General features: G+C 35.5%; 1 protein-coding gene and 1 pseudogene across 3 annotated transcripts in view; both read left to right on the top strand.

Annotated features, from left to right (window-relative positions):
• Positions 1 to 26,524, top strand: part of COL4A5 (collagen type IV alpha 5 chain) — a 273,325-nt gene that overhangs the window by 17,598 nt on the left and 229,203 nt on the right. The gene's annotated exons all lie outside the window — the stretch shown is intronic.
• LOC144308231 (elongation factor 1-alpha 1 pseudogene) lies at positions 16,957 to 17,584 on the top strand (annotated as a pseudogene).

Here is a 26,524-nt window from a genome sequence, read left to right as displayed (position 1 = left end):
TGTATTTACTTCTTTTATTCTACTCTGCACTCTTTTTTCTCCTCTATCTTATTGTTAGGGCCTTCAGGAGAAAGTTTAAAATAAATATTGAGACCACAGTCTTTGCTAACTTTTCCCAATGTCTGAAAATATTTGTTCCACATATTTTGCAGTTTTCTGGTAGTTTATGGCAAGAGGGTAAGTCCAATAACGATCCAACATAGCCTGCTTTTATTTTTTTATTTTTTTTAAAGATTTATTTATTTATTCATTCAGAGAGAGCGAGAGAGAGGCAGAGACACAGGCAGAGGGAGAAGCAGGCTCCATGCAGGAAGCCCAATGTGGGACTCCATCCCGGGTCTCCAGGATCACACCCTGGGCTGCAGGCGGCGCTAAACCGCTGCGCCACCAGGGCTACCCATAGCCTGCTTTTATTTTTTATCACAGCTGTCAAAATTTTTGAACAAAAATATTTGAATTTCAGATTATTTCCTTTGCAAAGACTTCTAAAACTAGATTTTGTCATCTATTTACCTATGTCTCTACCTATGTATCTATCCATCCATTTATCTATCTAAATCTACAATATAAGAGTTATCTCAGAGCAGTGATCATTTTCTACTTCTATACTTCACATCATCTAGCAGAAAGCCTTTCATATAATTAATGGAAAGTAAAGTCTTTAGGATTAATTAATTTTGTCATACTCATACTATCCCTTTAATAATAATATAGAGCTATTTCTTATCTTGCCTGTGAAGTTTAAGGGATGAGAAATTAGGATAATTATGATAGTTTTTATTTTCTGTTTATTTAACTGTCTTATTTGATAATATTGTAGGAAACAAAGAATTCAGCTATAAGAGGTCCCAGATTTGGCCATTGATAAAAATATTTTAAAAATACAATTATTTTGAAATGAGGAAGACTCTTTTTCTACCTTCTTTCATTTTGACTTTGTAGGAGAAATGCTTGAACAATGACCCTATTTAAAATGGCCTTACCCATTCTGAGTTAATTTAGTTTCAGGAAGTCTTTTGAAATGTGAAGCATTTATTAAGCTTTGGTATCCCTTCTGAGTAGTTTTCCTAGCTGGCTGTTAATGAGCCAATTTGCCCTGGCTTTGAGGTCATGTTAATTTTCATTGTTTGTTTTTTTTTTTCAAAGTGAAAGAGTCAATTCTTATTATGTTGTGATTTGTAAAATAAGCTGTATACTTTCTTCACATGTGGGTATGTTGAAAGTTTCCACTATCTGGTAAAATCTATCTCCATAGGTTGTGGATTTCCCCATCTTCCATTCCCCTCACTCCCTGAGGATATACTGGATACATTTTGGAAGAAGGAAAATAACAGCTTTTTTCCCCTAGTTCTTATGGTCAGTTGAATTCCCGGGTTTTTAATTTTTAAAGATGATTTTATTTCAGAATGAGTATACTCAATTTATAGTAATTTGGTTAATAGTGGATAAATTCATTTCTTGCTCTCTCAATTCTATTTGCTTGCTTATCTTTTACAGCCTGTTTGGGCATTTCATTTTTCTCCACAGTTGCAGTAGACTTCTTTTTGTAATGTCACAAGCTTATTAGACCTTATCACTGCCTTCATGCCTTCATTTGTGTATACTGTATAATGGAAAAAACCACAAACTAATGTTGTAAAAATAACAAATGAGACTAAACTGAAAAAGGTCACCTTTCTTAGAGATTGGAAAAGAGTTTCATCTTCAGGGGCTTGGATTTGTTTTCCTGACTAATTTGACTGACATATTTTAATTTATAGACTGACAACATTTATGTAAAAAACATTGTCTTATAAACTTACCTGTTTCTTAATAGATTTTCGCACCGATATTCTCATTTTTCCCCTCTACTTCATGATACACACGTAAGAAAAGGGAAATATTTTTTTCTCCAAATGGTTAAATCATTACAATTTGAATTTGTCGGTATGCTAAAAAACAATGGTGAGTTCAAAATCAGGTCTTTCTGATTTTCAAGAGACATTGTAAACATTATTTACCCAGGTTTTGTTTGTTTTTATTTGAGTAGAGTTGACATATAATGTTACATTTGTTTCAGGTATACAACATAGGGATTCAATAACTCTTATGGTTATGCTCTGCTCACAAGTGTAGCTGCCATCTGTTACCATACAACACTACTGCAACACCATTGACTATATTCCATATGCTGTACCTTTTCTTCCAATGACTTATTCATTCTATAACTGGAAGCCTGCATCTCCTACCCCCCTTCACCCATTTTGCCCATTCCCCTACCCTCTTCTCCTCTAGCATCCATCAGTTTCATCTTTGTATTTATAGGTCTGATTCTGCTTTTTGTTTGTTTATTCATGTTTTGTTTTATAGGTAACAGATATAAGTGAAATCACGTATATTTATCTTTGTCCAATTTATTTCACTTAGCGTTCCCGGGCTTTATTTTATTTTATTTTATTTTATTTTATTTTATATTTTATTTTTTCCTGGCTTTGTTTTAAAATCAGGTCCTGATTTAATCTGAATAAAACTGAAAGTTTTAAAATCAGGTCCTGATTTAATCTGAATAAAACTGAAAATATTCAAGAGGTGGAAGGGATTAAATCATTTCAGATTATAACCTTTTCTTAATTTTTCTTAACCTGTCTACTTTTCCATCTGTATTCTTACCTCATAGTACTTAAAAATTCTATAAAGATTTTTATTGGGTTTAAACATTAATAGAAATGTAAATTATTTTGGAAAACAAGAGTCTAGAAATAGGTTCTGTTTACATCACAATTAATAGAAATGTGTACTACTAGGAACATTAACTTGGTTCATTTTGGGTAGGATACTTGAGGGCCTAACATTTCATCTCCATGATAAATGTTTATTCCAAATTAATAGAGAAAAAAAGACTTAGAGTATGACAGTGAAATTACAGGATTTTTTTTACCTGTATTTCCTCAGCTATCTATAGTAAATGTTTATTACTTTTGCAATAAAAATGTTTTAAAAATATTGAATATTAGTTTACTACTGTATATTTTAACATTTTTGGATTTAAACAGGTTAACATATTTTAGAGTTAACTATTTTTATACCATCATTATTAAAGGAAAAAAGGCTAGGTGAATTAATGAAACTAAAACAAGATTTTATTATTTTAATAAACATTTCATATTAATTTTAGAGTTTTCCTTTACCTGCTTTTCTAGAATAGAACTTCAGTGGGTTTTTAAGTAGAAAATTCCAGAGGCTGACAGAATAACCTAAAACCAGTAATAATTCTGTCATTGAACACAATGAAGAGGAGTCATCTTTACTTTGTACTCTTTCATGTAAAGTGTAACATGTATTCTCCTTATCTTTTCCCTCCACTGAGTAACAAACACCTTTCCATTTTTACTTTGTCAATGCTAAAAAAAGTGATATTTTGAATACTGGATCCAACTTTTTCACTTATATTTGGAGCAAAATATGTAATATATGTATGAAACCTATGATTTTATTTTAGGTTCTTGTGAATGTATCCAAAATCTTTAGATAAATTGACACCAAAGCTGCTATAAAATACAAATTCCTTCCTGGTTAAGAAAAAAAGGAATTTCAGGGGTGCCTGAGTGGCTCCGTTGGTTGAGTGTCTGACTCTTGATGTCAGCTCAGGTCTTTATCTCAGGGTTGTATCTCAGCCCCACATTGGGCTCCACATTGGGTGTGGAGCCTACTTAAAAAAAAGAATTTTAAATCTTTATGTTTTAATTGAGTGTTTTGTAGTTGAATTAGGATATTCAGGATTTGTAAAACATGTAGTTACTCTTTACTAAACGCTTCAAAAATGTGTCTTAGTTTTTAATTACTTGTGAGTTTTATAATTTATTCCAAAGACTTAATAAAATCATTTTAAGTAGTTTATGCTTTTTATCCCAATATTGATTGGAAATATTGAATCATATTTCCTGTTGCTGTCCCGATACCTACCCCCAAGTTATAATTTGAAAAAGAAGAAAATTGTGTCAGCCTCAGTGGTTGAGAGTTGACTCCAACCTAGCTGAAAGAGACGGAGTTATAGAAGGGAGGTACACTCTTAGGGTTTGTATTACTGAGAGGATGGAGATTTTTCTGATTTTGTTTAGAAGATGGTATAGGTGATTGCAGCTAGGTACAGTGAGGGCGGCATGCCATTAGACATGTTACATCCATCCTCTTTAAAGATTCTGCATCCTCTTTAAAGCCATTCCTTTGTCAGGTAGTCAAAGAGTAGTGTGGGAGGTACGTTTAGCTCCTTCTCATTGTTGCTTTAATGTAGCACTTTATCACAGCAAATTAGTGGAAGGAGCAGAATTTGGAAGTTAGGTTACATTTCAGAATTGGGGTAAAGAGAGAATGCTGCAATAGTTTAGCCTGGACACCAAGGGGCCTGGAGTTGGAATGATAGACTACTTTAGCATTTTAGTGTTTGCAGTAAGCAGGACAAATTCTTCTCTTTTAATGGCAGTACAGAGCCCCTTCAATAGTTGGTTCTAGGGATCCCTGGGTGGCGCAGCGGTTTGGCGCCTGCCTTTGGCCCGGGGCGTGATCCTGGAGACCCGGGATCGAATCCCACATCGGGCTCCCGGTGCATGGAGCCTGCTTCTCCCTCTGCCTGTGTCTCTGCCTCTCTCTCTCTCACTGTGTGCCTATCATAAATAAATAAATAAATTAAAAAAGATTAAAAAAAAAGTTGGTTCTAAAGTTACTCTAGTAGAAGAGTGTAATGATTTGTTTTAGAGCATGGCCATTGACATCAGGCTTGGTTTAAGTTATAACTCTTCCACCTACTAATTAGGCTAATAATGCTAACCTAAAGTGTCTTAATATGTACCACATAGTAAGTGTTAAATAATTGATAACTCTAATTTTCCACAGGATCTGTAGTCTCTTTTAATACAATTCAGTGAAATCTAATTGCTTTTCCTTAAGCATAGTAATTTGTTTTTCCTTTTTGATTATTTTTCTTCATCTTTGGTCTTTACCACAAAGTAGAAAGATAAAAGAACTTTTTTAGTCTATTTCTAAAGGTATTGGCTAGACCTATGTCAGTTAAATATGCATACACCAATATTTGGTATATTTAAAAAACAGATACAATTCCTTAAATAGTGTGATCTGACTAGAGATGAAATGGACCAAAAGAGACGGGAAAATGGGGAAATGGAAGTAGTTATAAAGGAAAAATTAAAAGTAATGCATAAACAAGAAAGCAAGTTTATCTGTAGTCATAGGGGAGAACTGTTAAAACTGCTTTGAGCACTTTGATTTCCTAGGAAGCTTCTTAAGGTTTTTAAATATTAAATTATTTATTGGGTTAAAACTAAATATTTTGATAATTACAGTATGTGTATGTATATTGGTATGCATATGTTACATATATGTAAGTTTATTATTTCTAAACTAATTTCTACCCAAAGGAAATTTAAATAAATACTTTGAATATTTCAGGAAATACAGCATGCCATTTAGTAAATTTAAGGGAACAAGTGAATAACTTAGCTATTCCAACAATGTTTTGCCTCCGCATTCCTTGGCGCAAACAGGGACCTCAGTGAAGCGTCCCTCATGGGAGTTGCCTGTGGAAATCTTACTGAAGAGGTCCAAGTCCCAAATCAGGCTGCCCTCCCTTCTATTTTTTTTTTTAAATCAAATTTTTTTGAAATATTTTTATTTCAAAATTTTTATTTCAAAATTTCAATTTATATTTCAATATATTTATTGTATGTAAAATATTTTACATACAATAAACTGCATCCATTTTAAGTGTACAGTTCCTGAATTTTGACAAATGTATACACCGACAATAGGTAAGGTATTGAATAGTTTCATTACCCCCCAAAAGTTCACCTCTGTCCCTTTCCAGTAAAATCTTGCCCTGTCTTGGTACCCTGGAAGCCACTGATCTGCTATCTTTCACTATGAACATTTGTGTACAAGTCATTTTATACGCATAATTTTCATTTCTTTTGGGTAGATATAGAGGAATGGAGTGTATAATGTGTTTAACTTCACAAGAAACTGCTGAAATATTTGTCAAAGTAATTATACTATTTTACATTCCCACCAGCAGTGTATTGGATCTTTTTAATCATAGCCATCCTAGTGGATATGTTGGAGTACCTTGTTTTATTTTGATTTTCCTGATGCTGAACATATGTTCATGTAGTTGTTGGCCGTTCAGATATCTTCTTTTGTGAAGTGTCTTCTGTAATCTTCTCCTATTTAAAAAAGTGTATTATCTTCATAAATTAAAAAATTTTGTATTCTGGATACATATTCTTTGTCAAATGTGTACACACACACACACACACACACACACACACAGTAGTTTTATAATTCTGTGGGTTGTATTTTATTTTCCTTAACAGTATGTTTCAATTCAGGTATTTAAAATTTTTGATGAAGTTGAGTTTAACAATTTTGTCTTTTATTATTATTGCTTTTTGGTCATGTATAAGAAGCCTTTAACTACATGCAAGTTCTCAGTTTCACTTATTTTCTTCTATATATTTGATACGTTAGCTTTTGAACCATTTAGAGTTATTTTGTGTACAGCACATAGGATTCTGGTTCAATTCTTTAAAAAATTTGTTGTGAATTTCATTCACAAATTTCATGTATTACGTGAATTTATTGTTACATTCACATAATGTAAAATTCACATAACTATACAATTCACATAATATAAAATTAACCATTTAACATGAATAATTCAGTGACATGTAGTACATTCACCATGCTATGCAACCACCACCTTTATCTGGATCCAGACATTTTTAATGTTCCAAAATAGAACCTCATACTTGAGCAGTTTCTCCCTATTTCCACCCCTCCCCTCCAGCCTCTAGAAACCGCCAATCTGCATTTTGTCTCTGTGGAGACAGAGCCTATTAACCTATTCCAGATATTTCATATAAATGGAATCCTACATTACGTGACCTTTTGTGTCTAGCTTCTTTCACTTAAAAAGGTGTTTTCATTTCTTCTTGCACAGATTTCTTTCATTTAGAATGATGTTTTTGAGGTTCATCCCCATCATATCATCTACCACCACTTCATTTTTATATTTGAATAATATTGCATTTATGAATATACTACATTTTATTTATCCATACATCTACTGATGGACATTTGGGCTGTTTTCCCTTAAGCAATTGTGAATAATACTGCTATGAACATTGTGTGTGTGTGTGTGTGTGTGTGTGTGTGTGTGTAGAGAGAGAGAGAATACTTGTTTCCAATACTTTGGGTTATATACCTAAGAGTAGAATTACTGGGCCATATGGTAATCCTGTCTTTTTGAGAGGCCACCAAGCTGTTTTTTACAGGGCTGAACCATTTTACATTCTTATCAGCAATGCATGAGCATCCCAATTCCTCCATCTTTTTTAAATTTTGTTTTATTGCCATCTATTATTATTACTATGGCCATCTTATTTTGTTCATGAAGAAATTCTTCATTGTAGTTTTTTTTTTTTTGATTTACATTTTCTTTAATCACCAGTGATGTTGAACATCTTTTCATGTGATTGTTCCCTGTTTGCATATCTTCTTTGGGAAATTATCTATTCAAGGCCTTTGCCTATTTTTTGATTGGATTGTTAGTCTTTTCCTTGCTGAGTTATAAGACTTCTGTATATATTCTGGATACTAAACAAATACATGATTTGCAAATATTTTCTCCCGTTCTGTAGGTCATCTTTTCACTTTCTTAATAATATCCTATTATGCACAAAAGTTTTTAATTTTCATGAAGTCCAATTTGTCTACTTTTTGGTGTTGTTGCTCATACTTTTGGTGTCATATCTAAGATTCCATTGTTAAATCCAACATCATGAAGATTTACTCCCATGATTTTTTACAAGATTTTTATAGTTTTAGATTTTGTATTTAGGTCATTGATCCATTTTGAATTAGTTTTTGTAAATGTCATGAGGTAGAGATACAACTTTATTCCTTTGCATGTAGATATACAGTTGTCCCAGTACTATTTGTCGAAGAAACTGTTATTTTCCCATTAGATGGTCTAGGCACCATTGTCAAAAATAAATTCATCATAGATGTATGGGTTTACTTCTGGATTCTCAATTCTATTCCACTAGCTATTAGTTTGTCCTTATGCCAGTACCAACCATAGCTTTATAGTAAGTTTTGAAACTGGGATGTGTGAGTCCTTCAACTTTCTTTACCTTTTCTAGAATATTTTGGCTATTTGGGGCCCCTTGTAATTTCATATGAATTTGAGGATCAACTTTTCCATTTTTGCTCAAAAGGCTGTTGAAATTTTGTTAAGGATTTTACTGAGTCTGTAGATTGCTTTACGTGGCAATGCCATCACGATATTGTTGAGTCTTCCAATTCGGGAACACAAGTTGTCTTTCCATTTATTTAGATCTTTTTTCCCTTTTATTTTTAAAAATAAACTCTACCCTCAATGTGGGGCTTGAACTCATGACCCTGAGATCAAGAGTTACATGCTTTACCAACAAAGCCAAGCATCCCTATTTAGGTCTTTTTAAATTTCCTTCATCAATGTTGTCTACGTACATGTCTTTCATTTACTTGGTTAAATTTATTCCTAGACATTTTATTATTTTGGATGGTATTATAAATTGTTTTACTAATTTCCTTTTCAGATTGTTCATTATGATTATATGGAAACAATTTTTTTGTTCATCTTGTACCCTAAGACTTTGCTGACCTCATTTATTAGCTCTAATATTTTATTTGTAGATTCTTCAAGACTTTATATAGAGGATCACATCATCTGAAACAGACATAATTTTTTTTCTTCCTTTCAAATTTGGATGCATTTTATTTCTTTTCCTTACCTGATTACTCTGGCATTGGCTTCTGGTACCAAGTTGAATAGAAGTGATGAAAGCAAACATTCTTATCTTCTACCTGATCTTGGAGGAAGAGCTTTTAATCTTTCACCATTGAGTATTGAGTTAGGTGTGAGTTTTTCATAAATAATTTTTATCATGTTAAGAAAGTTTTCTTTCTATTCCTAATTGCTGAATGCATTTATCATGAAAGGGTGTTGGACTTTGTCATATGTATTTTGTATAACAATTAAGATGATCACATGGCTTTTGCTTCTTGTTCTGTTAATGTGGCCTGTTATATCAATTAATTTTCTTATGTTGAACCATTCTTGCATTCCTGGGATAAATTTCACCACGTCATGGTGTATAATCCTTTTAGTATACTATTGGATTTAGTTTGCCAGTATTTTGTTGAGATTTTTTTGCATCTGTTTTTTATAGGGAGTATTGGTCTGTAGTTTTCTTGTTTGTCTTTGTCTGGTTTTGGTATCAGGATAATATTGGCTTCATAGAATGAATTAGGTTGTGTGACCTCATCTTCTACTTTTGGAAGAGTTTGAGAAGAATTGGTGTTAAAGTTTTCTTTAAAAAAAAAAAAGTTTTCTTTAAATATTTGGTAGAATTTGCCAATGAAGCTATCTGATTATAGATTTTACTTTTTTGTGAGTTTTTTTTTATGACTAATTCAGTTTCTTGTTAAAATCTTGTTCAGATTCTCTATTTCTTTTTTCTTTTTCTTTAAGTATTGAAATATAATTCACATATGAAGTTATCTTAGTTTCAGGTGTACAACATAGTGATTCCACAATGTTATATATTATTCAGTGTTCACCAGAATAAGTGTAGTCACCATCTGTTACCATACATTATTATAGTATTATTGACTATATTCCTTATGCTTATTTTCATCTCTGAGATTTATGTATGTTATAACTCTTAAGTTTGTATGTTTAAATCTCCTTTATCTATTTTGCTCATCTTCCACCTCCCCTTTGGCAACCGCTAGTTTGTTCTCTGTTTTTTAGATTCCATGTATAAGTAAAATCATATGGTATTTATCTTTCTTTGACTTATTTCACTTAGCATAATTGCTCCTAAGTCCATACACATTGGTGCAAATGGCAAGATCTCATTCTTTTTTATGGCTGTTATCTATTTATTTATTTATTTATTTAAAGATTTCATCTATTTATTCATGAGACACACAGAGAGAGAGAGAGAGAGAGAGAGAGAGAGGCAGAGACACAGGCAGAGGGAGAAGCAGGCTCCATGCAGGGAGCCCGACATAGGACTCGATCCCGGATCTCCAGGATCAGGCCCTGGGCTGAAGGTGGCACTAAACCACTGAGCCACCCGGGCTGCCCTAGTTATTTATTTATTTATTTATTTATTTATTTATTTATTTATTATTTTTTTAAAATTCAAGTTCCGTTTGCCAACATATATTATAACACCCGGTGCTCATCTCATCAAGTGCCCTTCTCAGTGCCCATCACCCAGTTACCCCATCTTCCCGCCCACTTCCCCTTCCACTACCTCTCTAATTTTTCCCACTCATTTCCCCTCCTTTACCTTAAAACCCCTTTCACTATTTCTTATATTCCCTGTATGAATGAAACCATATGATCATTGTCCTCCAATTGACTTACTTCACTCAGCATTATACCCTCCAGTTCCATTCAAGTCGAAACAAATGGTAGGTATTCGTCCTTTCTAATGGCTGAATAATATTCCATTGTGTGTGTGTATATATATATATATATATCTTCTTTATCTATTCATCTGTTGAAGGACATTGAGGCTCCTTCCACAGTTTGGCTATTGTGGACATTGCTGCTATATAAACATTGGGGTGCAAGTGTCCTGATGTTTCCCTACATCTGTATATTTGGGGTAAGTCCCCAGTAGTGCAATTGCTGGGTCACAGGGTAGCTCTATTTTTAACTCTTTGAAGAACCTCCACACAGCTTTCCAGACTGGCTGTACCAGTTTGCATTCCTGATCAAAACTCTTCAGAGTATAGGGATAGAGGGAACATTTCTTAGTATCCTAAAAGCCATCTATGAAAAGCCCACAGCAAATACCATTCTCAGTGGGGAAAACCTGAGAGCCTTTCCCCTAAGATTAGGAACACAACAGGGATGTCCACTCTCATCACTGACATTCAACATAGTACTAGAAGTCATAGCCTCAGCATTAGACAACAAAAAGAAATAAAAAGGATTCAAATTGGCAAAGAAGAAGTCAAACTCTCCCTCTTTGCAGATGACATGACACTGTACATAGAAAACCCAAAAGACTCCACCACAAGATTCCTAGTACTCATACAGCAATTCAGCAATGTGGCAGAGTACAAAATCAGTGCCCAGAAATCAGTGGCATTTCTTTACACTAACAATGATACTGAAGAAAGAGAAATTAAGGAATCAGTCCTATTTACAATTGCACCCAAAAACATAGGGTACCTAGGAATAAACCCAACCAAAGAGGTAAAAGATCTATAGCCTAAAAACTACAGAACACTTTTGAAAGAAATTGAGGAAGACACAAAGAGATGAAAAAATATTCCATGCTCATGGATTGGAAGAATTAATATTGTGAAAATGTCTCTGCTACCTACGGCAATTTACATATTCACTGCAATCCCTGTCAAAATACCATGGACTTTCTTCAGAGAGTTGGAACAAATAATCTAAGATTTGTGTGGAATCAGAAAAGACCCCAAATAGCCAGGGGAATATTGAAAAAGAAAACCAGAGCTGGGGGCATCACAATGCTGTATTTCAAGTTGTACTATAAAGCTGTGGTCATCAAGACAGTGTGGTACTGGCACAAAAACAGACACCTAGAGCAATGGAACAGAATAGAGAACTGAGAAATGGGCCCTCAACTCTATGGTCAACTAATATTTGACAAAGGAGGAGAGACTATCCCCTGGAAAAAGGACAGCCTCTTCGATAAATGGTGCTGGGAAAATTGGACAGCCACATGCAGAAGAATAAAACTAGACCATTCTCTTACACCATACACAGAGATAAACTCAAAATGGATAAAAGATCTAAATGTGAGACAAGAATCCATCAAAATCCTAGAGGAGAACACAGGCAACACCCTTTTTGAACTCGGCCATAGTAACTTCTTGCATGATACATCTGTGAAGGCAAAGGAAACAAAAGCAAAAATGAACTATTGGGACTTAATCAGGATAAAAAGCTTTTGCATAGCAGAAGAAATAGTCAACAAAACTAAAAGACAACCTACAGGATGGGAGAAGATATTTGCAAATGACATGTCAGATAAAGGGCTAGTATCCAAGATCTGTAAAGAACTTCTTAAACTCAACACCCAAGAAACAAACAATCCAATCACGAAATGGGCAGAAGACATGAACAGAAAATTCACCAAAGAACACCTACACATGGCCAACAAGCCCATGAGAAAATGCTCTGCCTCACTTGCCATCAGGGAAATACAAATCAAAACCACAATGAGATACCACCTCACACCAGTGAGAATGGTGAAAATTAATAGGATAGGAAACAACAAGTGTTGGAGAGGATGTGGAGAAAGGAGAACCTTCTTGAACTGTTGGTGGGAATGGCTAATTTTTAATTCTCTATACCACATCTTCTTTATCTGTTCAACTATTTTTTAAGTTTTTATTTAAATTATAGTTATTTAGCATTCAGTGTAATACTAGTTTCAGTTATACAATATAGTGATCCAACACTTCTGTACAATACCCAGTGCTCATCACAACAAGTGTATTCCTTAATTCCCATCACCTATTTCACCCACTTCCCCATCCACCTCCCGTCTGATAATCATTAGTTTGTTCTCTAGAGTTAAGAGCCTGTTTCTTGGTTTGCCTCTCTCTCTTATTCCCCACTCTCTTCATTTCTTTTGTTTCTTAGATTCCACATATGAGTGAAATCATATGGTATTTGTCTTTCTCTGACATATTTCACTTAGCATAATACTTTCTAGCTCCATCTCAATTTCTTTTTGAGTTAGTTTTGGTAGTCTGTGTTAAGAATTTGTTCATTTGATCTAAGTTGGCTAATTTTTTGGGTGTACAAGTATTTATAATATTCTTTTATGACCTTTTTTATTTCTGTAAAGTTGGTAATAATGTTTCATCTTCCATTAATTTCAGTTATTTACATCTTCTCTAATTTTTCAGTCTAGATAAAGTTTGTTTGATTTTGTTGATGTTTCTAAGGAGTCAATTTTGGTTTCGCTGTTACGCTCCATCGTTTTTTCTATTTTCTATATAACATATCTCCACTCTAATTTTTAGAATTTACTTCCTTCTGCTAGCTTTGCATTTAGTTTGCTCTTCTTTTCTGATATTTCTAAGGTATAAAGGTAGGTTACTGTTTGAGACCTTTCCTCCTTTTTTTAAAGATTTTGTTCATTTATTCATGTGAGACACACAGAGAAAGGCAAAGACATAGGCAGAGGGAAAAGCAGGCTCTTTGTAGGAACCCGAAGTGGGGCCAGATCCCGGATCCTGGGACCCCAGGATCATGCTCTGAGCCTAAGGCAGATGCTCAACCACTGAGCCTCCCAGGTGTTCCTGTTGTGTTTTCATATTCATTCTCTGTTTTCTAATTTCCTTTGTGATTTTTTTCTTTGAACTTTGGTTGTTTAAGAGTGCATTGTTTAATTTTCATGTCCAGTTTTTCTTCTTTTATTGAAATCTAGCTTCATTCCATTGTACTTAGAGAATGTACTTCATAGGATTTCAATATTTTTTAATTTATTGAGGCTGGTTTTGTGGTCTGTATAGGTTCTGTCTTGAAGAATGTTCCATGTGCACTTGAGAAGAATGTGTAATTGCTCTAGAGTGAAGTGTCTTATATTTGTCTTTTAGGTCTAGGTTTAAGATATTGTTCAAGACCTCTATTTTCTTATTAATCTTTTTTCTAGATGTTTTGTACATTTTTGAAACTTGGTTATTAAACTCTTCAGCTATTATTGTACAACTGTCTAATTCTGTCTTTTAGCCTGTCAATGTTTGCTTCGTATATATGGGGCTCTATTGTTTTGTGTGTATGTTTATAATTTATAAATTATTTATGCATTAATGTAAGAAATATGTGTATGTAATGCCATTGTTTCTTTCTTGTAGCAGGTTTTGGATTAAATTCTAGTTTGTCTAATGTTATAGCTAGATACTCTAGCTTTTTTTTGGTCGTTATTTGGAGGAAATATCCTTTTTCTTTCTATAACTTTCAGTTCCTTTTGCCAACCTCTGCCTTTTGATAGAGAGTTTAATCCATTTACATTTAAAATAATTACTTTTAAGGATGCCTGGGTGGCTCAGTGGTTGAGCACCTTCCCCTCGCTCAGGGCGTGATCCGCGGTCTCATAATCTAGTCCCACATCAGGCTCCCTGCCAGGAGCTTGCTTCTCCCTCTGCCTACGTCTCTGCTGTTCTCTCTCTGTGTCTTTCATGAATAAATAAATAAAATCTTTTTAAAAAAAGGATTTACTGTTGCTGTTTTGCTGTTTATTTTCTGTATGTCTTACACCCCTTTTGCCTTTCTTTTTCTCCATTCATTTCTTCTTTTGTGTTTGATAGATTTTTTTGTATTGTACTATTTTATTCTCTTATCATTTCCTTTTATTTATTCATTTTACATATTTTCTTAGTAGTTACCCTGGGGAATAAAATCAATGTACTAAATTTACAAAATCTGATTTGAGTGGACATTATATTGTTCTTCTCATAAGTTGTATCTTTGTACATTGTGTATCCTTTAACATATATTTATAATTATCTTTTTATGCATTTGATTTTTGAATTATATAGGAAATAAAAAGAGGAGTTACAAACTGATAATATTATGTACTGGCTTTTTTTTTTTCCAAAGACTTGATTTATTCATGAGAGACACAGAAAGAGAGAGAGGCAGACACACAGACAGGGGGAGAAGCAGGCCCCATGCAGGGAGCCTGATGTGGGACTCCATGCTGGGTCTCCAGGATCATGCCCTGGGCTGAAGGCAGCACTAAACCACTGAGCCACCTGGGTTGCCCCTATATACTGGCTTTTATATTTACCTGCATAACTACCTTTACCAGAGATCTTTATTTCTTCATAAGGCTCTGGGTTGCTGTCTTGTATCCTTTCATTTCAGCTTGAAGAAATTTCTTTAGCATTTCTTGTAAGGCAGTTCTGTTGGCAATGAATAGCCTCAGATTTTATTTACTTAAGCATGTCTTAATTTTACCTCCATTTTTGAAGGATGGTTTTTGCTAGATAGGGAATTCTTGACTTTCAGCATTACTTTACTTTTAGTACTTTAATATGTCATTACATTGCCTTTTGGCCTCCATGGTTTTTGATGAGAAGTCAACTGTTAACTTATTGAAAATCTTTTCTTAGTGTTGAGTTGCTTCTCTCTTGCTGCTTTACACATTCTTTGTATTTGTATTTGGCAGTTTGATTAGAATGTGTCTTGGATCTCTTTGAGTTATCCTACCTGGAGTCCATTGAACTTCTTGAATGTTTAGATTCATGTATAATCAAACTTGGGAAGTTTTCAGCTACTGTTTAAAAAATATTCTTAGAAAGAATAGTTAGGGGCACCTGGGTAGATCGGTTGCTTAATGTCCAACTCTTGATTTTGGCTCAGGTCATGATCTCAGTGTCGTGAGATTCAGCCCCACATCAGGCTCTGGACTGAGCGTGGAACCTGCTTGAGATTCTCCCTCCCTCTCTCCCATTTTCCCTCTGTACCCTCTTGACATGTGCACCCTTTCTCTATCTCAAATTTAGTAAGTAAAAACATTTTTTAAAAAATATTTAAATATTCTTTTCTGTTTTCTTTGGTACTTCTAAAATGTAGTATTTTGTTCAAATTGGTGGTGTTCCACAGGTCTCCTGGCTCTGCTTGTTTGTCTCTCTTCTTTTTTTTCTGCCACTTAGACTGGATAATTTCAATTGTTGTATCTTTAAGTTTATTGATTTTTTTCTTCTGCCTGCTGATATCTGATGTTAAACACCTCTGCTGAGGTTTTCATTTCAAATATTGTGCTTTTTAGTTCTAGAAATTCTACCTGGTTCCATTTTGTACATCTATGTCTTTGTTGATATTTTCCTTTTGTTCACATGTTGTTTTTCTGGTTCCCTTTAGTTCTTGGCCCAGAGTTTTCTTTAGCTTTTTGAGTATGTTTAAAATAGTTGTTTTGAAGTCTTTGCCTAGCTTTTTCACAATGAGTTTGCCACCAGAACACAGGTGTCATGAAAACCCCCACTAAACCTAAACCAAAATGGGAAAGGAAAAGACTCATATCAACATTGTCATCATTGGACACATAGATTTGGGTGTCTACCACTACTGGTCATCTGATCTTCAAATGTGGTGGGATTGACAAAAGAACTATCAAAATATTTGAGGATACAAAGATTTTAATGAAAACATGATTACAGGCACATATCAGGCTGATTGTGCTGTCCTGATTTTTGCTACTGGTGTTGGTGAATTTGAAGCAGGGATCTCTAAGAATGGGCAGACCCATGAACATGCCCCTCTGGCTTACACACTGGGTGTACAGCAATTTTAATTGGTGTTAAATGGATTTTGCTGGGCCACCCTGTAGCCAGAAGCAATATGAATAAATTGTTAAAGAAGTCAACACCTATATGAGGAAAATTGGCTATACACCTGACACAGGTACCATTTGTGTCAATTTCTGACTGGAATGGTGACAACATGCCGCAGCCAAGTGCTAACATGCCTTGTTTCAAGGGATGGAAAGTTACCCATTGGAACACTTGCATGGTTTAGTGGTTGAGTATCTGCCTTCAGCTCAGGGCATGATCCTGGGGTCCCGGGATTGGGTCCTACATCGGGTTTCCTGCAGGGAACCTGCTTCTCTCTCTGCCTATGTCTCTGCCTCTCTTTGTGTCTCTCATGAATAAATAAATAAAATCTTAAAAAAAAGTAAAGTCCCTCATTCAGATGGCAATGCCAGTGGAACCACACTGCTTGAATCTCTGGATTGCATTCTGCGACCAACTCATCTAACTCACAAGCCTTTGTGTCTGCCCCTGCAGGATGTCTACAAAATTGGTGGTATTGGTACTGTGAGCTGAGTGGAGACTGGTGTTCATAAACCTGGCATGGTAGTCACCTTTGCTCCAGTCAGCATTGCAATAGAAGTAAAGTCTGATGAAATACACCATAAAGTCTTCAGAGAGGGTCTTCCTGGGGACATTGTGGGTTTCAGTGTCAAGAATGTATCTGTCAGAGATGTCCGTTGTGGCAATGTGGCTTGTGACAGCAAAAATGACCCACCAATGTAAGCAGCTGGCTTCATGGCTTAGGTAATCATCCCGAATCATGGAGGCGAAATCAATGCTGGATATGCACCTGTGTGAGATTGTCACACAGCTCACATTGCTTGCAAGTTTGCTGAGCTGTAGGAGAAGATAGATTAGTTATTCTGGAAAGAAGCTGGAAGATGGTCATCTCAAATTCTTGAAATCTGGTCATGCTGCCATTGTTAATATGACTCCTGGCAATCTTATGTGTGTTGAGAGCTTCTCTGACTATCCTCCTGTGGGCCATTTTGCTATAGGTAACATGAGACAGATGGTGGCTATGGGTGTCATGAAAGCAGTGGACAGGAGGAAGGCAGCTGGAGCGGGCAAGGTCATCAAGTCTGCCTAGAAAGCTCAGAAGGCTAAATGGATGTTATCCCCAATACCTGCCACCCCATTCTTTTTTTTTCTTTTTTTAGTTCTTTAAGATTTAAACATTTTTTAAAAAATTTTTATTGGAGTTCCATTTGCCAACATAAAGCATAACACCCAGTGCTCATCCCATCAAGTGCCCCCCTCAGTGCCTGTCACCCAGTCACCCCCACCACCCCCCGCCCACCTCCCTTTCTACCACACCTTGTTCGTTTCCCAGAGTTAGGAGTCTTTCATGTTCTGTCTCCATTTCTGATATTTCCCACTCATTTTTTCTCCTTTCCCCTTTATTCCCTTTCACTATTTTTTTTCCTTTCACTATTTTTTATATTCCCCAAATGAATGAGACCATATGTTTGTCCTTCTCCGATGGACTTATTTCACTCAGCATAATACCCACCAGTTCCATCCACATTGAAGCAAATGGTCGGTATTTGTCGTTTTTAATGGCTGAGTAATATTCCATTGTATACATAGACCACATCTTCTGTATTCATTCATCTTTGGATGGACAGCGAGGCTCCTTCCACAGTTTGGCTATTGTGGACATTGCTGCTATAAACATCGGGGTGCAGGTGTCCTGGCGTTTCACTGCATCTGTATCTTTGGGGTAAATCCCCAGCAGTGCAATTGCTGGGTGGTAGGGCAGATTTATTTTTAACTCTTTGAGGAACCTCCACACAGTTTTCCAGAGTGGCTGCACCAGTTCACATTCCCACCAACAGTGTAAGAGGGTTCCTTTTTCTCTGCATCCTCTCCAACATTTGTGGTTTCCTGCCTTGTTAATTTTTACCATTCTCACTGGTGTGAGGTGGTATCTCATTGTAGTTTTGATTTGTATTTCCCTGATGGCAAGTGATGCAGAGCATTTTCTCATGGGCTTGTTGGCCATGTCTATGTCTTCCTCTGTGAGATTTCTGTTCATGTCTTTTGCCCATTTCATGATTGGATTGTTTGTTTCTTGGGTGTTGAGTTTAATAAGTTCTTTATAGATCTTGTATACTAGCCCTTTATCTGATAGGTCATTTGCAAATATCTTCTCCCATTCTATAGGTTGTCTTTGAGTTTTGTTGAAGGTATCTTTTGCTGTGCAAAAGCTTCTTATCTTGATGAAGTCCCAATAGTTCATTTTTGCTTTTGTTTCTCTTGCCTTCATGGATGTATCTTGCAAGAAGTTACTGTGGCTAAGTTCAAAAAGGGTGTTGCCTGTGTTCTTCTCTAGGATTTTGATGGAGCCTTGTCTCACATTTAGATCTTTCATCCATTTTGAGTTTATCTTTGTGTATGGTGTAAGAGAATGGTCTAGTTTCATTCTTCTGCATGTGGATGTCCAATTTTCCCAGCACCATTTATTGAAGAGACTGTCTTTTTTCCAGTTGCCACCCCAGTCTTAATCAGTGGTGGAAGAACGGTCTCAGAACTGTTGGTGTCAAGTGGCCATTTATGTTTAATAGTAAAAGACTGGTTAATGATAACAATGCATAGGAAAACCTTAGAAGGAAAGGAGGATTTTTTTGTGGGCCATTTGTTTTGTGTGTGTATGTGTGATTGGCAGTTTTAAATTATTAGTTTTTACAACCAGTACTTTGTAATGGAAACAACTTGATCAAAAATCTGTCACAGAATTTTGAGACCTATTAAAATAAAAGTTTAATGAGAAAAAAAATAAAGTTTTTGTCTGATAACCAGCATCTGGACTTCCTCAGTGATCATTTCTGTCAATTATTTATTTTTTTTTACTTAAAAAGACTACACTTTCCTTTTAATTTGTAATATTTGGTTGAAAACAAAATTTGATTAAGTGTAGTAACTAAAAAATCAGACTTTGCCATTTACGTTTCCTCTTTTTTATTGTTTTTGAATTTTTTTTTTAATTTTTATTTATTTATGATAGTCACACACACACAGAGAGAGAGAGAGAGGCAGAGACATAGGCAGAGGGAGAAGCAGGCTCCATGCACTGGGAGCCCGACGTGGGATTCGATCCCAGGTCTCCAGGATCGTGCCCTGGGCCAAAGGCAGGCGCCAAACCGCTGCGCCACCCAGGGATCCCTTCTTTTTTATTGTTTAGTGACTTTTACAACCTATTTATGTAGAAACTCTATCCCTTATCATATGTGGTACTGAAATCTGTGTTCCTTTAACTTGTGTTCAGATAGTATTTGGATAGATATATCTCTGAATGACAGGAACCATGAAAGAGAGAGAGAAAGGGAGAACAAAAAAAAAAGGAGGGAAGAAAAAAAAATCTCCTGTCTCTGTGCATTGGTTCTGTGGTATGACATTCCTTCAAAAATTAGCCAGGACATTTGCAACTCTGCCTTAGCTTTCACTTCCTGGTTATATTGTGCTTGGAGACAAGCTAGAGTGAAAGCTTCAGTTTTTCTTAGGTCTTTCCTGAGAACGGGTCCTCCCCTGGGCATATACCTGTTTTTTTAAATTCCTCAGTATATATGGACATTTTTCAATGTCCATTTTTTCCCAAAAAGCTCCACTGCTTTTCCTCCCAGGCTTTTGGCACCTTATCCATATGCCTCACCTTCTATCTTTTGCCCCAGGCAATTGTGGGCTGTTTATTCAGCCTACAGTGTTTATTCACAGTGCCTACAGCTCTACTGTCCTGAGTCTTTTCCAAGTTAGGTGAGACAAAGATAAATGCCTTGCATTGGTCCTTCAGGTGGTCCCCAGATAGGTTAGCCCAGACAAACAATTCTTTGTGAACGAAATCAACTCTGTTGCCTCTGGTACCAGGGACAAGGGTCCCACAGTGTGAATGTGGCTAATTTCTTGAAAAGTGCCACTGAGCCAGGGAGGCAGTTGGGTAAGGACAAGCAAGAGCACCTTTTCAACCACTTTTAGTTTGTATTTTTCTTGATTCAACATTTGTTTGGTTGTTTGCAACTTTGGATCAGTTTCCGGAGTTCTGACAGATTTGGTTTTGACAGTTCCTTCTTGATGTTTCTGCAGAGGGACAGGTGCTTAGAGTTTCCTACACCATTTCATTAATGTCAAAAAATTTGTTTAATATGAAAATCCAGTTATTCTTTCACTGTTTTTTGGGAAATAATCCTTTCCCTACTGTGAATTACTTTTCACTTTCTGGACCCACTAGTCTGTTTGGCTAGTCTTTTTGCCAGTCCTTACAGTAATAACACACTGTCTTGATAATTGTAGCTCTGTGATAAGGCTTGCAATCAGGCAGTGCAAGTTTGGATTGTATTTCAACTATAGACTAATTGACATTAATGTTTTTGGATCTTTCTTTACGTTTCAATGGTATAATTAATTGTATTTTAGGTATTTAATTTTTTTGGCAATGACATATATTTAAGTGTACCAGTTTTATTATTTTAGTAGTTACTTTCTATATATTCTTTAGGATTTTTTATATGCCATTTTTGAAAACAGACAGTTTTACTTTTTTCATTCTCTCTGCCTATTAATTGTTTAACTTTGTCTGTTCTGGATAGGACCTCCAGTACAATATTCAATAGAAGCAGAGAGATCAAAGTGTTAACATTAGTCATCTCTGCTTTGTTCCACTTATTAGGGGGAAAGCATTCAGTCTGTTACCATTAAATGTGATGGTGATTCAATGGTTCCGAAAAGGTGGGGAAATTGCCCACAGAAGACAATTGGCAATGTCTGGAGACACTCTTGGTTGTCATAATTGGGGGCTGATATTGGCATCTAGTGGGTAATGATCAGACAGAGATGTTGCTAAGCATCCTATAATGCACAGTACCCCCAACCCGTGTAGTCTGCATGACAAAGAATTATCCAGGCAAAGATGTCAATAATGTCACTGCTGAGAAACCCTGTATTAGTTGTGGGTTTTATGGGCTGCCTTTTATCAGATTAAAGAAGTTACCTTTTATTCTTAGCTTGGTGAGTTTTAATCAAAAATGGCTACTAAAATTCTGCATCTACAGGGATAATTATATAGTATTTTCTCCTTTATTGTATTTATAGAGTGAATTACTATCTTAGTTCATTCAGGTTGCTGTAACAAAATATAGACTGGGGGAGAAATTTATTTCTCAGTTCTAGAGGCTGGAAAATCCAAGATCAATGTACTCACAGAGCCAGTGCCTGGTGAAGGCCCCTCTATGGTTCACAGAAAACTGGATTTGGATCTTGCCTCAAAATCTGGGTCATGGAAATGCACTTGATTTATTTGGAATCTATGTGAGTAAACTGGCTCAGAGTGTCACATTGGGAAATGTTGAAAATAATTTTTATGCCTTTGTTGATTATCTCATTACAATTGGGCTGGAAAATACTATGTAATATGACTTGGTTTTAACTTGATTACATCTGCAAAGACCCTACTTCCAAATAAGGTCACATTTTGAGGGTCTGCATGGACATGAATTTTGGGATGACTATTCAAACCAGTACACTATGCATAAGAAATTTATTTTAATTTAAATTTTACTTAGTTAACATACAGTGCAATATTTGTTTCTGAGTAGTAGTATTCAGTGATTCATCACATACAATACCCAGTGCTCGTCACAAGTGCCCTCCCTCTTTTTTTTGAGGTGGGGGTTAGAGAAGGAAACTCTTAAGCAGGCTCCACACTCAGTGCAGAGTCCAATGCAGGGCTCAATCTCACAACCCTGAGGTCATGACCTGAGCTGAAATCAAGAGTCAGATGTTTAACAGACTGAGCAACCCAGGTGCCCCACAACAAGTGCCCTCTTTAATACCCATCACCCATATAGCCAAGCCCCCACCCACCTCTCTCCAGCAACCCTCAGTTTGTTCTCTATCATTGAGTCTCTTATGGTTTGTTTCTCTCTCTCCTTTATCCCCTTCCCATATGCTCATCTGTTTTCTTTCCTATATTCCACATATGAGTGATATATGGTATTTGTCTTTTTCTGACTGACTTATTTCACTTAGTATAATACACTCAAGCACCATCTACACCACTGCAAATGGCCAGAATCCATTCTTTTTGGTGGCTGAGTAATATTCCATTATATATACATACCACATCTTTATCCATTCTTCTGTTGATGGACATTTGGGCTCCCTCCACAGTTTGACTATTGTTGATGATGCTGCTGTAAATATTGGGATACATTCCCTTCAAACCAGTATTTTTGTACCCTTTGGGTAAATACCTAGTAGTGCAATTGCTAGATCATAGGGTTATTCTATTTTTAATTTTTTGGGGGAATCTCCAGAGTGACTGGACCAAGAAAATTTTTTATTTATGCTTTCAAAAAGGATACCTTGAAAATATTTTCATTTTAATGTCCATTGGTTTAAATGCCAAATCTAAATAGTCCAATATGCAAATGTTCAGATAGACTAGGATTTCCCAAAGTTTTGAAAACAAGAAAGTTTGGAAGGATATGATACCACTGTTATTTTTTCTGATTTAATTGGAATAAGCAAATGATCATTACATTAGAAAGTGTTTGGAGAGATGGCTTGTGAGACACTCATCAAGCATTTGCCTTCCAATATGTATGCAGGATTGACTAGTACATAGTCTCCTCACCCTGAAAGAGCCCACGGTTCTGTTGAGAGACAAATTACAGTATAGATGATGAGTGCAATAATGGAATTGTACATAGGATACAGAACAAAATATTTATTTTTATTGAGTTCTAAAACTGTGTGTGTGTGTGTGTGTGTGTGTGTGTGTGTGTGTGTGTGTGTAAGACAGTGGCAGAGAAAGAGGGAGGGACTAAGGGAGGGTGTGAATGAGAGAGAGAGAAAAGAGAGTTAACTGATAGTCTTCAAAGGAAAAATAAGTAAATCAAAGTTGTTTATTCCATATACACTAATTCGAAACTAATCACCCTCACAGTGTTGTAATACAGTTCCACTGTATGTCCACAGTATTGATTTATTTATTCCAAAATGTCAATTCTCTGACCAGGTATTCTCTTTAGGATCTGGAGAATCTGCTGAAGGTAAGGTGCTCATATAGCTAATTGGGAAACTTCAGTGGAGAAATACTTACAGTACTTAACAATAATTATAATAACTTGAAAAATTATAATGCCATGAAATAAACATCAGCCTGATTAACTGCTGATTTTGTAACTGAAATAAATTGGTTCCCTTGGTTCTTACCCTACCCCAAGGTGTTTTTTAGACAGTAGAAATTAGCTGTAGTAATTTGCTTTGGAAGATGTGCTGTGCTGCTTTGGATTGTTTTTCTTCCCCTGCCCCCTCACCTCTGCTTACATTTATTTTTGATTAGGTAATACATTCAGGTTCAAATTTTGATAGTCATAAAAGTCTATACAATTAAAAGTTTCCCACTCTTTGTGGTCAGCCTCATAGTTCTCCTTCTCAGAGGCACCCTGTGTTAACTTTCATTGTTTTTACTTTTAGAGCTATTTCATGCATATTTAAGAATGGGCATTTGCAAACATACACACACTTACTTGTGTTTCCTTATATTTACACATTTTCTGTACTTTGCTTAAGATCATTCCATATTAGTACATAAAGAGCTATGGCTCTGCAGTATTATTCAGTTGTATGGATATGCCATGATTATTTAACCAATCCTCTATTGAAAAATACGTAGCTTGTTTCCTGACTTTTGCTATTACATTTCTGCAACGAATAGCCTTGTGATAGGTCATTTCAGATGTGTACTATCTGTAGGATAAATTTCTAGAAGGGAATTGCTGGGTTGGATGGTATGTGCCTTTGTCATTGTGATGGAAATTGCCAAATTGTCCTCCATAGAGGTTGTACCAATTTATACTCACACAGGCAATAGATAAAAGTGCTTGTTTCCCCAACCCTCACCAACACATTGTGCTATCAAACATTGTACCTCTGCTAATATGATAGGTGAAAAATGGTATCTCATTGTGGTTTTAATTTTCATTTATGTTCTGAATAAGGTTGAGCATCTTTTCATATATTTAAAACCCTGTGATATTTATAAAATATAATTCCCTTTTTATGATGTTTGGGATGCTACTGGATAGATGGCATAATATCTTTTCTCCTTAGCTTATACATATGGGCATGTTTTTTTTACATAAGAGAACTAGGGTAATTCCAAAGAGCACCCTTAGGTCAAATAAACCCTAAGCCAGAACATTTTATGTGTTTTTAAAAATCACTAGCTTTTTACAGTTAACTCATTATACAGCTAACATAGTTGACAAACAACTGAACCAACATCCCCTAGTAATTTTATTTATTTTATTTTATTTATTTATTTTTTAATTTATTCATGAGAGACACAGAGAGAGGCAGAAACACAGGCAGAAGGAGAAGCAGGTTCCATGCAGGGAGCCCACTGTAGGACTCGATCCCAGGACCCCAGGATCATGCCCTGGGCAGAAGGCAGGCATTAAACCATTGAGCCACCCAGGGATCCCCCTGCCCTAGTAATTTTATTTTATTTTTTATTTTTTTAAAGATTTTATTTATTAATTCATAGAGATGCAGAGAGAGAGAGAGAGAGAGAGAGAGAGGCAGAGACACAGGCAGAGGGAGAGAAGCAGGCTCCATGCAGAGAGCCTGACGTGGGACTCGATCCATGGTCTCCAGATCACACCCTGGGCTGCAGGCGGCGCTAAACCGCTGCGCCACCGGGGCTGCCCAATTTTAAATGACTTAAATCACTCATAAGAAATTTAAGTCAATATTTTGTTACTTCTTAGTGTATATTGTACTTTAATTTTTTTAAATCTTAAGAAAAATAAAATTATTCTTTTCTTAGAAACATCACTGTTAGGATTTACATGGAATTACTTAAAATTATGATATTTCTCATTTGAAATATGTATTTGCAGTTTCCTTTCTCAATGCCTAAGACACATTATAGGAAGGTTAGAAGTTTAGTGTATAGTTAAATGTGTTGGCTGATTCATAAATAGCTCTGGACTTTTGCATCATACAACAAATTGTTCACAGAGCTTTGTCTATGGCATTGTATATGACTTCTGTTATAGCACTTATCAATGTCTGCTGTGTATCATCATTAGTTATTTATGTATCTGCTTTTCTCACTAGATTGTGAACTTCTAGAGAATATAATTTGCATTCCCCTTTATCACTAGCTTAGAGCTTTGCATAAACTCCATACTCATAAAATGTTTGTTGAATTGTATTGAATCATATTTACATTGAGATTCTGAGTTTGCATTTTTAAAAATACTTTTCCACATATTTTTTATTTCATTTTTATGTAATGTCTTATTCTAATGCTGCTGGAGTTTGCTTTCTTTTTTTTTTTTTTTTTTAATTTTTTTTTTTTTTTTGGAGTTTGCTTTCTGCTAATATTATTGACTTTGTATTGAAAAGAATTATGCAAAGTGCTTCTCTAATAATAGCATTGAAGAGGTAGTTTTTTTTTAATTGTACCTATTTCCTTACTGTTCTTCATTTTCTTCCTTCAAAGTCCTGTTTTAGTTCTAACCCCAGTCACTTCTAAATATTACTGGGCAGGGATGCCTAGGTGGCTCAGCAGTTGAGTGCCTGCCTTCAGCCCAGGGCGTGATCCTGGAGTCCTGGGATCGAGTCCCACATCGGGCTCCTTATGCATGGAGCCTGCTTCTCCCTCTGCCTGTGTCTCTGCCTCTCTCTCTGTGTGTGTGTGTGTGTGTGTCTTTCATGAACAAGTAAATAAAAAATCTTTTTTAAAAAATAAATAAATATTACTGTGCAGTGGTGGGTAGATTGGACACTGTGTTAAGGTATATTCATAGATTCATCTCACTAAGATTCCCAATTTATGTAGGCAATTTGAAATGTGCAATAAAAGTTATAGTCATTGCTGATATTAAGTAATTTAAGAAGATTCTATAACAGAGTAAGCAGCTTTTCAAATGGCTTTTTAAAATTTTAATATTTATTAAAATAATTGTGGATTCACATGCAATACTAAGAAATAATATGGTGAGATCCTTTGTACAGGATACCTATTTTCTCTCAGTAGTGATATCTTGCAAAACTATTGTATAATATCACAACCAGGATATTAATATTAAAACAAAATACT

Source organism: Canis aureus, chromosome X, assembly GCF_053574225.1.
Source record: "Canis aureus isolate CA01 chromosome X, VMU_Caureus_v.1.0, whole genome shotgun sequence".
NCBI lineage: Eukaryota > Metazoa > Chordata > Mammalia > Carnivora > Canidae > Canis > Canis aureus.
The sequence above is the reverse complement of the archived record's forward strand: the minus strand, read 5'-3'. Positions and strand labels throughout refer to the sequence as shown.